The following is a 12328-nucleotide window of genomic DNA, read 5'->3' on the forward strand; positions in this document are numbered from 1 at the left end:
TTGCGGTGGCTTCTCTTCCTGCAGCGCATGGGCTCTAGGACTGCAGGCTTCAGTAGTTGTGGCCCACGGGCTTAGCTGCTCCATGGCACGTGGGATCTTCCTGGACCAGGGATCGAACCCGTGTCCCCTGCATCGGTAGGCGGACTCTTAACAACTGCACCAGTTCGGTGCAGGGAAGCCCAGTAAAGTATTTTTTAATTAAGGTATGTACATTGTTTTTTAGACATAATATGATTGCACACTTGATAGACCATAGCATAGTGTAAACACGACTTTATATGCACCGGGAAACCAAAAAATTCATGTGACTGCTTTAGTGTGATATTCGCTTTATTGGGGTGGTCTGGAACGGAACCCACAATATCTCTGAGGTATGCCTGTAGAAATCTTTCTACTCCAACTGGCTGATACGATTTCATAGTCCAAGATTTACAATGACTTAAGAAAACGAATGTGTTTTATTTTACTTTCCACGAATCCTTGCTAGCATGTAGATTTCAGTTGATATCTATGGAAACAGGACTTAGAATTCTTTGTCTCTATTTTCAGTTTTCAAAAAGGCTCTGGCATCATTGATGGTAATGGGGGTGATGATACATTTCACAACCTGCCTGTTACTTCAGTTTTATTTTTGTTGTTTTTTCTCCTGGACCTTTGAGGCAGGAGACAGACTACACACCTGAGCATGGGGACAAGGAAAGGAGGGTAGGAACTCAAGAAAGCCAAGAGAGGCTACTAGCTCCATGCTGAGAATGTCTCAGAGCTGCGCCCTCCAAGGGCAGGATGAGAGCCGTGAGTGGGTACCAGTCATTCTGCGAGGGAATCATGGGCCAGTCCTGCCCTTTAGCCTTCCTGCAGGGTAGGCAGGGGTACAATTCATAATTAATGCTCATTCAAGGCCTCAGTGATGGAGTTCTAGGAGTCCTACGCTTGCCTGTCCCCCTTAAAGAGTGGCCCATTGTTGACAACCCTGTCTGAGATTCCTCAGAGTCCCCTGACCTTTGCACATCCTCTTCTTGTTGTCTGGAATGCCCTCTCTCTTCCTTTATCTGCTTCGCAAATGCCTCTTTCAAGACTCAGCTCAGGCCTGGCTCTCCCAATCCTCCTGGTTATCTCTGAATCCTGCTTCTATCTCCAACATCTGGCACAAAGTAGGTGCTCAAGGAATGCACAGGATGAATGAACTTTCAGGCAAGATGGTTGGATTATGGAGACAACATGGGTTCTGGCACTGGAGAGAGGTCCATTTGCATGTCATACCTGAAATGCACTAATGGTGAGACCTTAAACAAGAGACTTAACCTTCCCGTGCCTCAGTGTAATCACACAGGAAACAGGACAGAAGTATTTACACTGCATTTCCCACAGTTCGGCTAAGGTGAAAGCATTATGTGAATTTTTAAAGCGCTTTGCCAAGGTCAGAAATAACCAACACTTCCTGTGTTCTTGCTGCGCACCAGGCACTCTCACCTCCTATCCCAGGGAGCCCCACAGTGACTATGAGATGGATATTCATACCCTAATTTCAGACAGGTGCAGGGACTTGTCCCAACATGGGGCGGACCCAGGCTTCACCCAGACCCCTCCCACTCCTGGAATGCACGTCTGCTTGATGTACTGCAGGAAGGGGCATATTGGGAAACAAGGACCCCAAAGAGCTCATCTCCCACTGGCTGTAGCCGAAGGGCCAGCAAACCATCCCTCACTTATGAATTATTCAAGCCCAAACCCGAAACCCCAGTGAACGTTTAAACGCACTAAACGCTGCTCTTTATCTCAAACTTCATAATCAGTTTATTTTTTTCCTCTCCCAAAGGATCCCACTTGCATCTCAATGGCACAGGGGTGTTTCCAACTCAAATCAGGTTATTTCCCGGTAGGACCAAGTGAACCAGGACACAAAGCAGTTTCAAATCTGATCATTTGCTGAGATGTATTCCATGACTGGCAGAGACCAGGCAGCCGCTCTTCCTCTTCTTGTTTTTCCCTTTGAGTGGAAGGAACCCGTTGTCGAGAGAGGACAGCCTGCCTGTTGCTTACAGGTTGTGTTGAAGATCCACTCTGTGTGTCAGCCACGCACAGCAGGGTCAGTGAAGGGTTCAAGTTCTGCGGCTGTGATGTGCTGCCCAGAGAGCGGGATCCTGCTTGCTTTGTGATAATTCACATTTTCCAAATAACAAAACTGGGTAAGGGCCAGGGCAGTGCATGGTTTCAGGGCTTTTACTATCAGTCATCCCCAGCAAATGCCAGTTATCCATTGCTCTGTAACGAGTTCTCCCCAACACTGGGCTGAAAACAATAATCATTTTATTATTCTCTCTCATGGTCATGGGTGTGGACTGGGGTCACCTGGGCTGTGCTCGTGGGGTTGCTGTCAGCCAGTGGCTTGGGCTGCACTCGTCTGGGGGGTCTTCTTACCTGCATGTCTGGTGGCTGATGCCTGCTGTTGGCTGGGACCTCAGGATGGGCTGCCAGCCCAGACACGTGGCTGTCCCGTGTGGCCTGAGCTTCCTCGCATCATGGAGGCTGGGTTCCTAGAGAGAGAATCCAAGAGGGCCAGATGGAAGCTGTTCCACCTTGCAGGCCTGCCCTCAGAAATCACACCATAGCCCCTCTGTAGTCACAGACCCCCCGCCCCCCCAATTCAGAGAGGGAACGTGGTCCTGCTTCTCAAAGAGAGGAATGTCAACATCACATCAACACAACATCACATCAACACAACTCTTTAAGAACATGTGGGATGGGAGATGGTGCTGAGGCCATCTCGGAAAATATTATCTACAGGGTAGAACCTGGACATGCTTGGCCTCATGACTTCTAGGTCAGTGCTTTAACTCTAGTTCATGCTGCTTTGGGAGGTATGTGGGGGAGTAAAATTGACTACCTATAGATTAAACCCTTCTGTATGGTAAAGAAACCACAAAAACAGAAACCGAAAATCCCTGGGATATATTATTTGCAATATCTATGACAAAAGGCTAATTAACTTTAAAATGTATAGGGCCCTTATAAATCAGTAAGATTGTCCCAATTTTTTAAAAAACTAAGGACTTGAAGACTCAATTTACAAAAGAAATTAAAATAGGAGTATACATTTTAAAAGTTCAACTCAACTAAAAGAATTAGGTTTTAATAAACAACACCCCCGTGGGTATCTTCTAATTGTCAAAGATTTTTAAAAAAAGAGAAAAAAAAAAAAAAGAACCACCCAAAGGCCAAAATATAGGGAATGGGCCCTTCCAAACACTCCTGCTGGTGGGTGTAAGTTGGTACAAACTTTCTGAGGGGCAGCTGGGCAATATTTATTAAAAGCCATAAAATTTCAAATAATAGTGAGTTGGAATTTATCCTAGAGAAATGAATAAGGACACTTTGGTACACCTGAAACTAATACAACATTGTAAATCAACTATACTTCAATTAAAAAAAAGGTTAAAAAAAAGTGCTATTCATGTGCGCATTTAAGTGGAAAACAAAGATACCTAAAAGTATATTTAGCAGGATCCCACTTTTCTTATGTAATTTTTACAAAATATATATAACAATTTTTAGAACATTTCTGGGGTAAGATACCAATGTATGAATGAGATGACTGCTGAATAATGAGATTTCTGGTGATTTCTTTTTTTTGTACCTTATGTTTATTTTCCAATTTTCTAAATGCAAATGCGTTAAATACAAAGAAATAATAAAGTAAGATAAAGTAAAAATAAGTTTCCATTTAAAATATTTTGTAAGGGAAAGGTGGGAAGGATGTGAAAGCACGGCCCTTTAGAGCAAACCAGATCTGGAGTTGGACTCTGCTCTGATACAAAGTGCATGATCTTTGCCACGTTTACTTCACTTTGGGCCTCAGTTTCCTGAGATGACCAATGGGCACAGTAAATTCTACTTCACAAGGTTCTAATGAGGAGGGACCGCATTTCCCATGACATTCAGTAAAGGAAATCTTCTCACTCCGGGATCCCTGCTGAGCGCTCTCCCTTCTTTCATCCTTAAAGACCTGAATGTTGGAACTCATCACTCAGCACCACTTGGTACCCATGTTGACTAAGCCACGAGACACACTTGTGGGTGAGGACACCGTCTTGTTTGCGAGGGGCCTGCATTGTCTGGAATTAGCCTTGTATTCTGTGTCATTCTCCACTGAGGTACACCGGGAACCTGGTCCCTGAAGAGAAGGGTACACTCACGTATACACAGAGGCACGCTTAGGAATACTTCTGTGTGTTCCTCATGTCACTGTGTGCTCCTCATGTCACTGTGTGCTCCTCATGTCATGTATAGATGTCTATAAATGCTTACTGAATAGAGATGACAGACTCACAGACACAGAGAACAGACTTGTGGTTGCCAAGGGGGGGTGGGGAGGGAGAGGGATGGAGTGGGAGATTGGGATTAGTAGATGCAAACTATTATCTATAGGATGGATAAACAACAAGGTCCTACTGTAAAGCACAGGGAACAATATCCAATCTCCTGGGATAAACCATAATGGAAAAGAATATAAAAAAGGATGTCTATATGTATATAACTGAGTCATTTTTCTGTACAGCAGAAATCAGCACAACATTGTAAATCAACTCTACTTCAATTTAAACAAAAAAGACTCGGAGGAAATGCTGGGCTGTTTGGGGGAAATCTGCAATAAAATGTAGAGGCTTGAACACATTTGGGACACTAACATTTAGACTTCCTTTGGTAGCAGGTTAGGCAACTGACTTTTAAGAAAGTTCGTTAGCAGGACGGTGGGAAAGCTTGAACCCCTCTTCTTTCGGGGAAGTTACGTGGGCGGCCAGGCCTGGGAGCCTCAACACCCCGCCCCCCATGCCCAGCAGGCATTGAGAGGTGTGGCCTGCCCTCTAGTGGTCTCTTCTGGAATTGCATTCAAGGAGAAACTGACGCAATGGGGCTGGAGAGCTCTCACGCTGTCGTCTGGGCCCGTCTGCCTTCGCCTGCGCTTCAAGCAACCAGGGCGTCAATCTCAGAGCCTGTTTTTCAAGGCTTTTTGGCCTTTCCATCTCTTAATTGTGTCTTGTTTTAACAAGGGCCCCTTGTAAGGGTTCTTCTCCAATGTAAGGGATTCTGCTTTAGGCATCCTGGCTCAAGAGGTGAGGGAGCAGGCAGTGCTGGACCTCAGAGCCATAGCTGGGCAGTGACCGTTCCGCCAGGGGGGCTGGGGCCCTGCCTCCACCTCCTGCCAGCCCTCCTCAACCTGCTTGCTCCAGGATCTGCGAAAAGAATTTTGCAAAACCATGTTTCCTCTTACATTTTCATTCGGAACATTTTTCATCATAGGTTCGCTCAGTTGTAAAGAGATGTAACTTCAGGTGTATTGTCCATGTTGGTATTAAAAAACTAAAACTGTTACAATCACTCTACAAATGTATCCAGTGAGCCCCAATACAAGAGCATTTCCGATCTACCATCAGCTGTTGAAAAGAGCTGTGAAAAAGCCCTTTAGGACGTCCTTTCTCTCTTTGCACTTGTATTCCTATTCCCCATAAAATGTTATTGTAACGTGATGTGTTTTTGTCCTGGAAAGTCTTTTATTGACTACCTTGAACTGAATAACCCAGACTCGAGGGAAAGGAAAGGATGCCGGCGTGAGGCACCCCATGGGGAAGGGCAGGGCAGCCTGTCAGGTGGTGGACCCGCACAGCAGGGAGCAGACAGGGCTCCAGGGCCGAGGAGCAAGGCTGAGAGATGTGCAGGGCTGCATCCTCCTCGGACTATTTTCTATTGTCCTCAGTTCCCTTGCTTGCTTCCGGAGGGTCTGTCACCCTCAGTGCACTAGCTGGGGTGGTACTGTGGAAGGAGCTGAGGGGTATGGAGAAGCGGGGTCTGCTCCGTGCACTGCCCTCTCCTCGGAGGCCTTTGAGGAGGAAGACGGCAGTAATGGGCCTGGGAAGCTGCAGGGGGCACATGGGCATCAGTGCCAAGGACACCAGAGGTCCCCATGGAGCAGAGAGGAACACAGACCCACAGGCTCAGCAGCTGGAGGGCAAAAGACATAAGACAGCTGGAAATGCCAGAGGCAGGGGGTATAGGTCCTGATTGCAGCCCCTTCCCAGTACCATCCCTGGCCCCAGACAGCTCAGTTCCTGAGGGAATGGGCCTGAAAGCCCCTCACCTACTTCTGTTACGAGACCATTCATTTCATGCCTTCTGTAGTGTCAGAAATTCTAAATGTTGGGACTTCCCTTGCTGGTCCAGTGGTTAGGACTCTGCGCTTCCAGAGCAGGGGGCACGAGTTCGATCCCTGGTCGGGGAACTAAGTTTCCGTATGCCACAAGGCGCGGCCAGAAAAAGAAAAAAAAGAAAAAAGAAAGAAAGTCTAAATGTTAACATTTATATTATCTGAGGCCCAACGCCGTATGTGCACATAACAGATACTCAATGCATGGTGGTAGTTTTTAAACTAAATCCATGAGTGGATAAATGAAATAGTGGAAGCCCTCTTGGGCTTAGTAATCAGACCCCCAACATTTATTCCTCAGGTAAGAAAAGTTAGCTGCTATAACTATTAAAATGAAATGGCTTAATAGAGAAGGAGATTCAATTGGCTTTGAGGATTGCTGATCAAAGCAACTATATTTGCACAGTGTGTCTGTCTTTGAAGACCCAACATCTTATTCCCTCTGAAAAGCCTTTCTGGATCAGTTTTACCCTTATTATTATTATTATTTTTTTTTTTTCTGGCCGCACCATGCTGCATGTGGGATCTCAGTTCCCCGACCAGGGATTGAACCCGTGCCCCCCCTGCAGTGGAAGCACAGTCTTAACCACTGGACCGCCAGGGAAGCCCCATTTTTATTGGCCTCTTAAACTGTGTGTGTGTGTGTGTGTGTGCGCGCACGCACGCAGGTAAATCAATCACTGGAAGCATCAAGCTATGGGGTGTCCTTTCTCTCTACACCCCGACCCTCTGGGAAGCCCCATTTTTATTGGCCTCTTAAACTGTGTGTGTGTGTGTGCGCGCACGCACGCAGGTAAATCAATCACTGGAAGCATCAAGCTATGGGGTGTCCTTTCTCTCTACACCCCGACCCTCTGGGACTACACCACTGGGACTACATTGATCCCAGGAGGGCTGTTGTTGGAATGATGGTGAACAAGGTGTGACACCGAAAAGACTGGCAAGGCCATGCCTGAGGTCAGAGGAGTCCCCACTCTCACGGCCCCCAGAAGAACTCAGGGCAGGGGTGGGGGAAGGGAGGAGGTCAGGGCACTCCTGACCCGGGAGCCGCGGGAGTAGGGGAGTGGCCCCCGAGAAAGGGCAGTGAGGGAGGAGAGCAGCCCACCGACTGCCTTGTCTCCCTCGGGGAGGGGAGAACAGCGAACCTTACCCCGTCTGCAGAAGGGCCGGGGAGCCGCAGTGGTCCAGGCAGTCGGTATGAGGAGGCTGCAGAGTGACCCCCGAGGATCAGAGGACCAAAGACACCCACGGAGGGAGACCCTGGGGCAAGAGAGCCTCAGAGCACAGCAGCACCCCCGGAGGGCCACTCGGAAGGAAAGACTGGAGGCATCCTAAAGTAGCACATCCACAAGCTCCAGGTGTTACCAAACACAACTTCGTGTGCCCCATGCATAGTGAGGCTAAATAAACCGAACCCTCGAAGTGAAACAGGAGGGAAGGGGGCAGGGCACAACCTTTAAAAGGATGACACTGCCATTGAGGATACGACGAAAACTGGTTAGAACCGATTAAGCCCAAGATGGTGGAAGATTCGACTTCCGGTAGACCTCGAGCCTCATTATGCACTCATTGTAATATATTAGCATATGATAATGACAGACACCCAGGCGCCATGACAGTTCCGAGGTTGACCATAAAAGGCCAAAAAGTGGGCAGTGGCCCAATTCCCGGAAATCCCTGCCCCTTTCCCAAAATAATTGGAATAATCCTCCCACTTGTTAGCCTATGAAATTACCCATCCTATAAAAACAAACCACTCCATATTTCGGAGCCGCCCTCGTCTTGTGAGATGGACCGCGTTCTGTATATGGAGTGTGTATCTCTCTAAATAAATCCACTTCTTACGTCTCGCTTTGCCTCCTGCTGAATTCCTTCTGAGCTGAGACATAAAGAACCTGAGCTTCATTAAGTCCTGACACCAGGTGTGCGATCTCAATTAAAAGACAGTGGGTTAGAATCCCATCTGAGTTGTGAGGTTTCAGGAGTTTGGAGCAGAGAAAGGTTTATTGTAGGGCCAAGCAAGGAGAACAAATGGCTTGTGCTCAAAAACCCCGAACTCCCCGATGGTTTTGGGGGTGAAGTTTTTACAGGCAAAATTTGGGGTGAGGGCTGCAGGGTGTGTGTTCATCCTCCACCTGGATGGGGGCCTTAATTCCCGCAGAAGAACTCAAAGATATTATGTATATCCCTTGAGGAGGAACCAGGATCCTGCTTTAATGGCTACACTATAGTTTCTTGACTGGTCCTCTTCTGTTTCTGCATTCCTTCCCTCCCCTGATTAGTAATTGTTTGAATCTGCCCTGTGGTACTCAGGAAGGTCTAGGCGGCTGAAGTCTTTATCCTGTAAATAAGAAACTGGAGACACAAAGGTTTTTGTGCCCAAGAGGACCCCATGGGGTCCTGCTCAGTTTCACAGGGAGCTTAGATTTAGCTCTGGGGGAGAACCTGAGGAAGGATGGGGCAACGATGCTCCTTAATATAACTGAGTTTGACCCCAGAGTGGCTGAGCAATTACTGTATTGAACTAGAATTCCCCAGAGTGAGGAAATTAAGTTTTCTGCCGTTGCAGGCTCTGCGACTGAAAGTCAAAATGAGCTACAAAATAAATAGGACTTTTTGGTACGTTTTTCTGTACATCTGTATAATTCATACCTGCTAATTACACTAACTAACATGTATCCTAATTGGACACAAGTACATATGAGGTGTGGTTATAAAAAAGCTTTAAAAATTTTTTTTTAACTAAACTACAAACATTTAAAAACACACTCAAAAGGAGATCATAGAGTTATGAACTTACGTGTCAGGGTTTGTGCTCGAAGAATGTCACCTGCCATATCAGTAAACAAAGGATGTTGCTGCCATCACTGCAGCCACGCTGGACCATGCACCCTGAGGGGATTCAGGACAGAGAAAACCAGAACACTGGCCCTAAATACTAAGGTGCATATCAAATGAACAATTTCAAGAAGCCAGATTCTTGCATCTTCCCATACATAGAAAAGCGCTAAATTCATTAACTTGCGATGTCTGGTTTTCTTTAATTAACAGTAATCTTTTGATGTTCCGGCTCCCTGGGTTTTTGTTTGTTTGTTTTTTGTTTTTGCTTTTTGTTTTTGCAAAAACTCCTATTTATCCGGCTCCTCCCTTGCCTCTTTGGAGCCGAGCCTCAGAGTGATCTGAGAGGCTGTGAAGTCCTCAGTAAGTCTGCTGAATAGGACATAATTCTCAGCTTTTAGGCTGTGCAATTTTTTTTCAGTCGCAGTCTCAACAAAAGCCAGATGTACCCATGTTAGGATAATATGAGGGAGGTTTAAAGTTATGGCTGGGGTGTGAGGAACCTCAGAGGGAACGGAGCAGTCCTAGGGGAAAGTGCCAGGGGGCTGTTACCTCCCTGAGGTCCAGAGACCAGGGAAGGGAGTGGTTCCTGGGACCCTAGCAGACAGCGTGGGAAGGGGGACACCTGGAGAGGGGCAGTGACCTTCGTGGTCAAGGGGTAGAGATAACCTTCAGCAACTCGGCAGGGAGAGGGAAATAAACACTTAGATTCACTCTCCTCTCTCCCTCCCTCCCCACTAGGAAACCAGAGGGCAAGGGAGACACAGATATCCTTAGATGGATTGGCCTCTTGGGGTCCAGCTAACCAATAATCTTAATTCCATCTGCAAAGCACCTAGATTAGAATCTTGGCATCTTTAGAATTCAGCCTACTACAACAATGATCAGCGTTTTGCCAATCTTAGGTAACTCACCTTTCTTTAAATTACAGTGTATTTTGTTTGTTTGTTTGTTTTTGTTTTGCGGTACGCAGGCCTCTCACTGTTGTGGCCTCTCCCGTTGCGGAGCACAGGCTCCGGACGCGCAGGCTCAGCGGCAGTGGCCCACGGGCCCAGCCGCTCCGCGGCACGTGGGATCCTCCCGGACCGGGGCACGAACCCGCGTCCCCTGCATCGGCAGGCGGACTCTCAACCACTGCACCACCAGGGAAGCCTTACAGTGTATTTTTAGAAAACAGGTTTATTGAGATTATAATTCATATGCCATACAATTCACCCATGTAAAGTGTACATTCAATGTTTTTTGGTATATTACATTAGTAATTTAAAAAATTGTGGTAGAATATATATTACATAAAATTTGCTATTTTTAAGTGTACATGTGGCATTAAGTACATTCACAATGTTGTGTAACCATCACCACTATTTATATCCAAAACTTTTTCATTACCCTAAGTAAAAACTCTGAAACCATAAAGCAATAACCCCCATTCCTCTTGCCCCTAGCACCTGGTAAACTCTAATCTACTTTGAGTCTCTATGAATTTGTCTATTCTAGGTACCTCACATAAGTAGAATCATATATTTGTTCCTCTGTGACTGGCTTATTTCATTTAGCACAGTGACTCCAAGGTTCATCCATGTTGTAGCATGTGTCAGAACTCCACTACTTTGTATGGCTGGATATTATTCCCTTGTATATGTACACTAGATTTTGTTTATCCTTTCATCTATTGATGGACTCTTGGGTTATTTTCATGTTTTGGCTATTGTGAATAATGCTGCTATGAACATTGGTGTACAAGTATCTGTTCGAGCTCCTGCTTTCAGTTTCTTTGGGTGTATACCTAGGAGTGGAATTGCTGGATCATATGGTTAATTCTGTGTTCAACTTTTTGAGGAACCACAAAATGGACTTCTGTGGTGGCTGTACCATTTTACATTCCCACTGGAAATGCACAAGGGTTCCAATTCTCCACATCCTCCTCAACACTTATTTTCTGTGTTTTTTTTTTTTTTTCTCTACGCGGGCCTCTCACTGTTGTGGCCTCTCCCGTTGCGGAGCACAGGCTCCAGATGCGCAGGCTCAGCGGGCACGGCTCACGGGCCCAGCCGCTCCACGGCATGTGGGATCTTCCTGGACCGGGGCACGAACCCGTATACCCTGCATTGGCAGGCGGATTCTCAACCACTGCGCCACCAGGGAAGCCCTATTTTCTGTTTTTGTTTTTGATAGCCATCTGCCACCCTAATGTGTGTGAAGTGATATCTAATTGTGGTTTTGATTGGCTTTCCCCTAAAGATTAATGATGTTGACCATCTTTTCATGTGCTTATTGGCCATTTGTATATCTTCTTTGAAAAATTGTTTATTCAAATCCTTTGTCCGTTTTTTATTGGGTTGTTTTTGCTATTGTTATTGAGTTATAGTTCTTTACATATTCTGGATATTAACCCTTATCAGATATAGCATTCACAAATACTTTCTACCCTTTCATAGGTTGGTTGTCATTTCACTTCTTTTTTAAAAAAATATTTAATTGTTTATTTATTTATTTGGCTGTGTCAGTTCTTAGTTGCAGCACGCGGGATCTTCGTTGCCACGTGCAGGATCTCTTTAGTTGCAGCATTCGAACTCTTAGTTGTGGCACGTGGGATCTAGTTCCCTGACCAGTGATGGAACCTGGGCCCCCTGCATTGGGAGCGCAGAGTCCTAGCCACTGGACCACCCGGGAAGTCCCTCATTTCACTCCTTTGATGCACAAAAGTTCTGAATTTTGATGAAGACCAATTTGTCTTTTTCTTTTGTTGCTTGTGCATTTGGTGTCATATACAAGAAATCATTGCCAAATCCAACATCAGGAAGACTTTTCCCTCTGTGCTGGCCTCCAAACAATTAAAAGCAGCAATCAGAACCCACAAATCTGATTTTTGGAGAGCAGTGTTGTTCTTATCGCTCACCCTGGCCCTAACAAGCTGCACTAGGAACGTGGGCTGCTGTCCCCACAGCTGAGTGTCTTGGGGTTGAGGGGTGGGTGATGGTTGCCACTATTAAGAGGAAATAGACCAAAATTTATCAGCCATTCATCAAGCTCTCTCCTGGGTGCTGCAAGCATTCTACTAGACACAGAGTTCCAAAGTACTTTATTCAGACGGCTCCTGCCACTTCAACTGCTGTTTTGACAGATGGATAGATTCCTAAACCTTCCTACTCCACCATCTTCCCTGACATCACCTTTACGATTTTATGACCAGAATAAAACACTGGAAGTTTCAGCCCTAACGTAAGTTGTCCCTGTCAATAAATCCACATTGGCAGGCTGTAACTGGTTCCACTATGGTGCCATTTTACA

At 46.1% G+C, this 12328-nt stretch overlaps 1 long non-coding RNA gene across 2 annotated transcripts; it reads right to left on the bottom strand.

Annotated features, from left to right (window-relative positions):
• Positions 1 to 1772: 1772 nt before the first annotated feature.
• On the bottom strand, positions 1773 to 7699 carry LOC114484587 (uncharacterized). 2 transcript variants are annotated; one of them, XR_003677690.1, is made up of 4 exons: positions 7350 to 7699; positions 4723 to 5231; positions 2419 to 2534; positions 1773 to 2289 (listed from the first exon to the last, which is right to left on the bottom strand). It is a non-coding gene; the product is annotated as an uncharacterized lncRNA (long non-coding RNA). The 2 variants fall into 2 exon arrangements; XR_003677689.1 differs by having other exon boundaries at positions 4686 to 5231.
• Between the last annotated feature and the right edge of the window lie 4629 nt (positions 7700 to 12328).

This window comes from Physeter macrocephalus, chromosome 20, assembly GCF_002837175.3.
Source record: "Physeter macrocephalus isolate SW-GA chromosome 20, ASM283717v5, whole genome shotgun sequence".
Lineage (NCBI taxonomy): Eukaryota > Metazoa > Chordata > Mammalia > Artiodactyla > Physeteridae > Physeter > Physeter macrocephalus.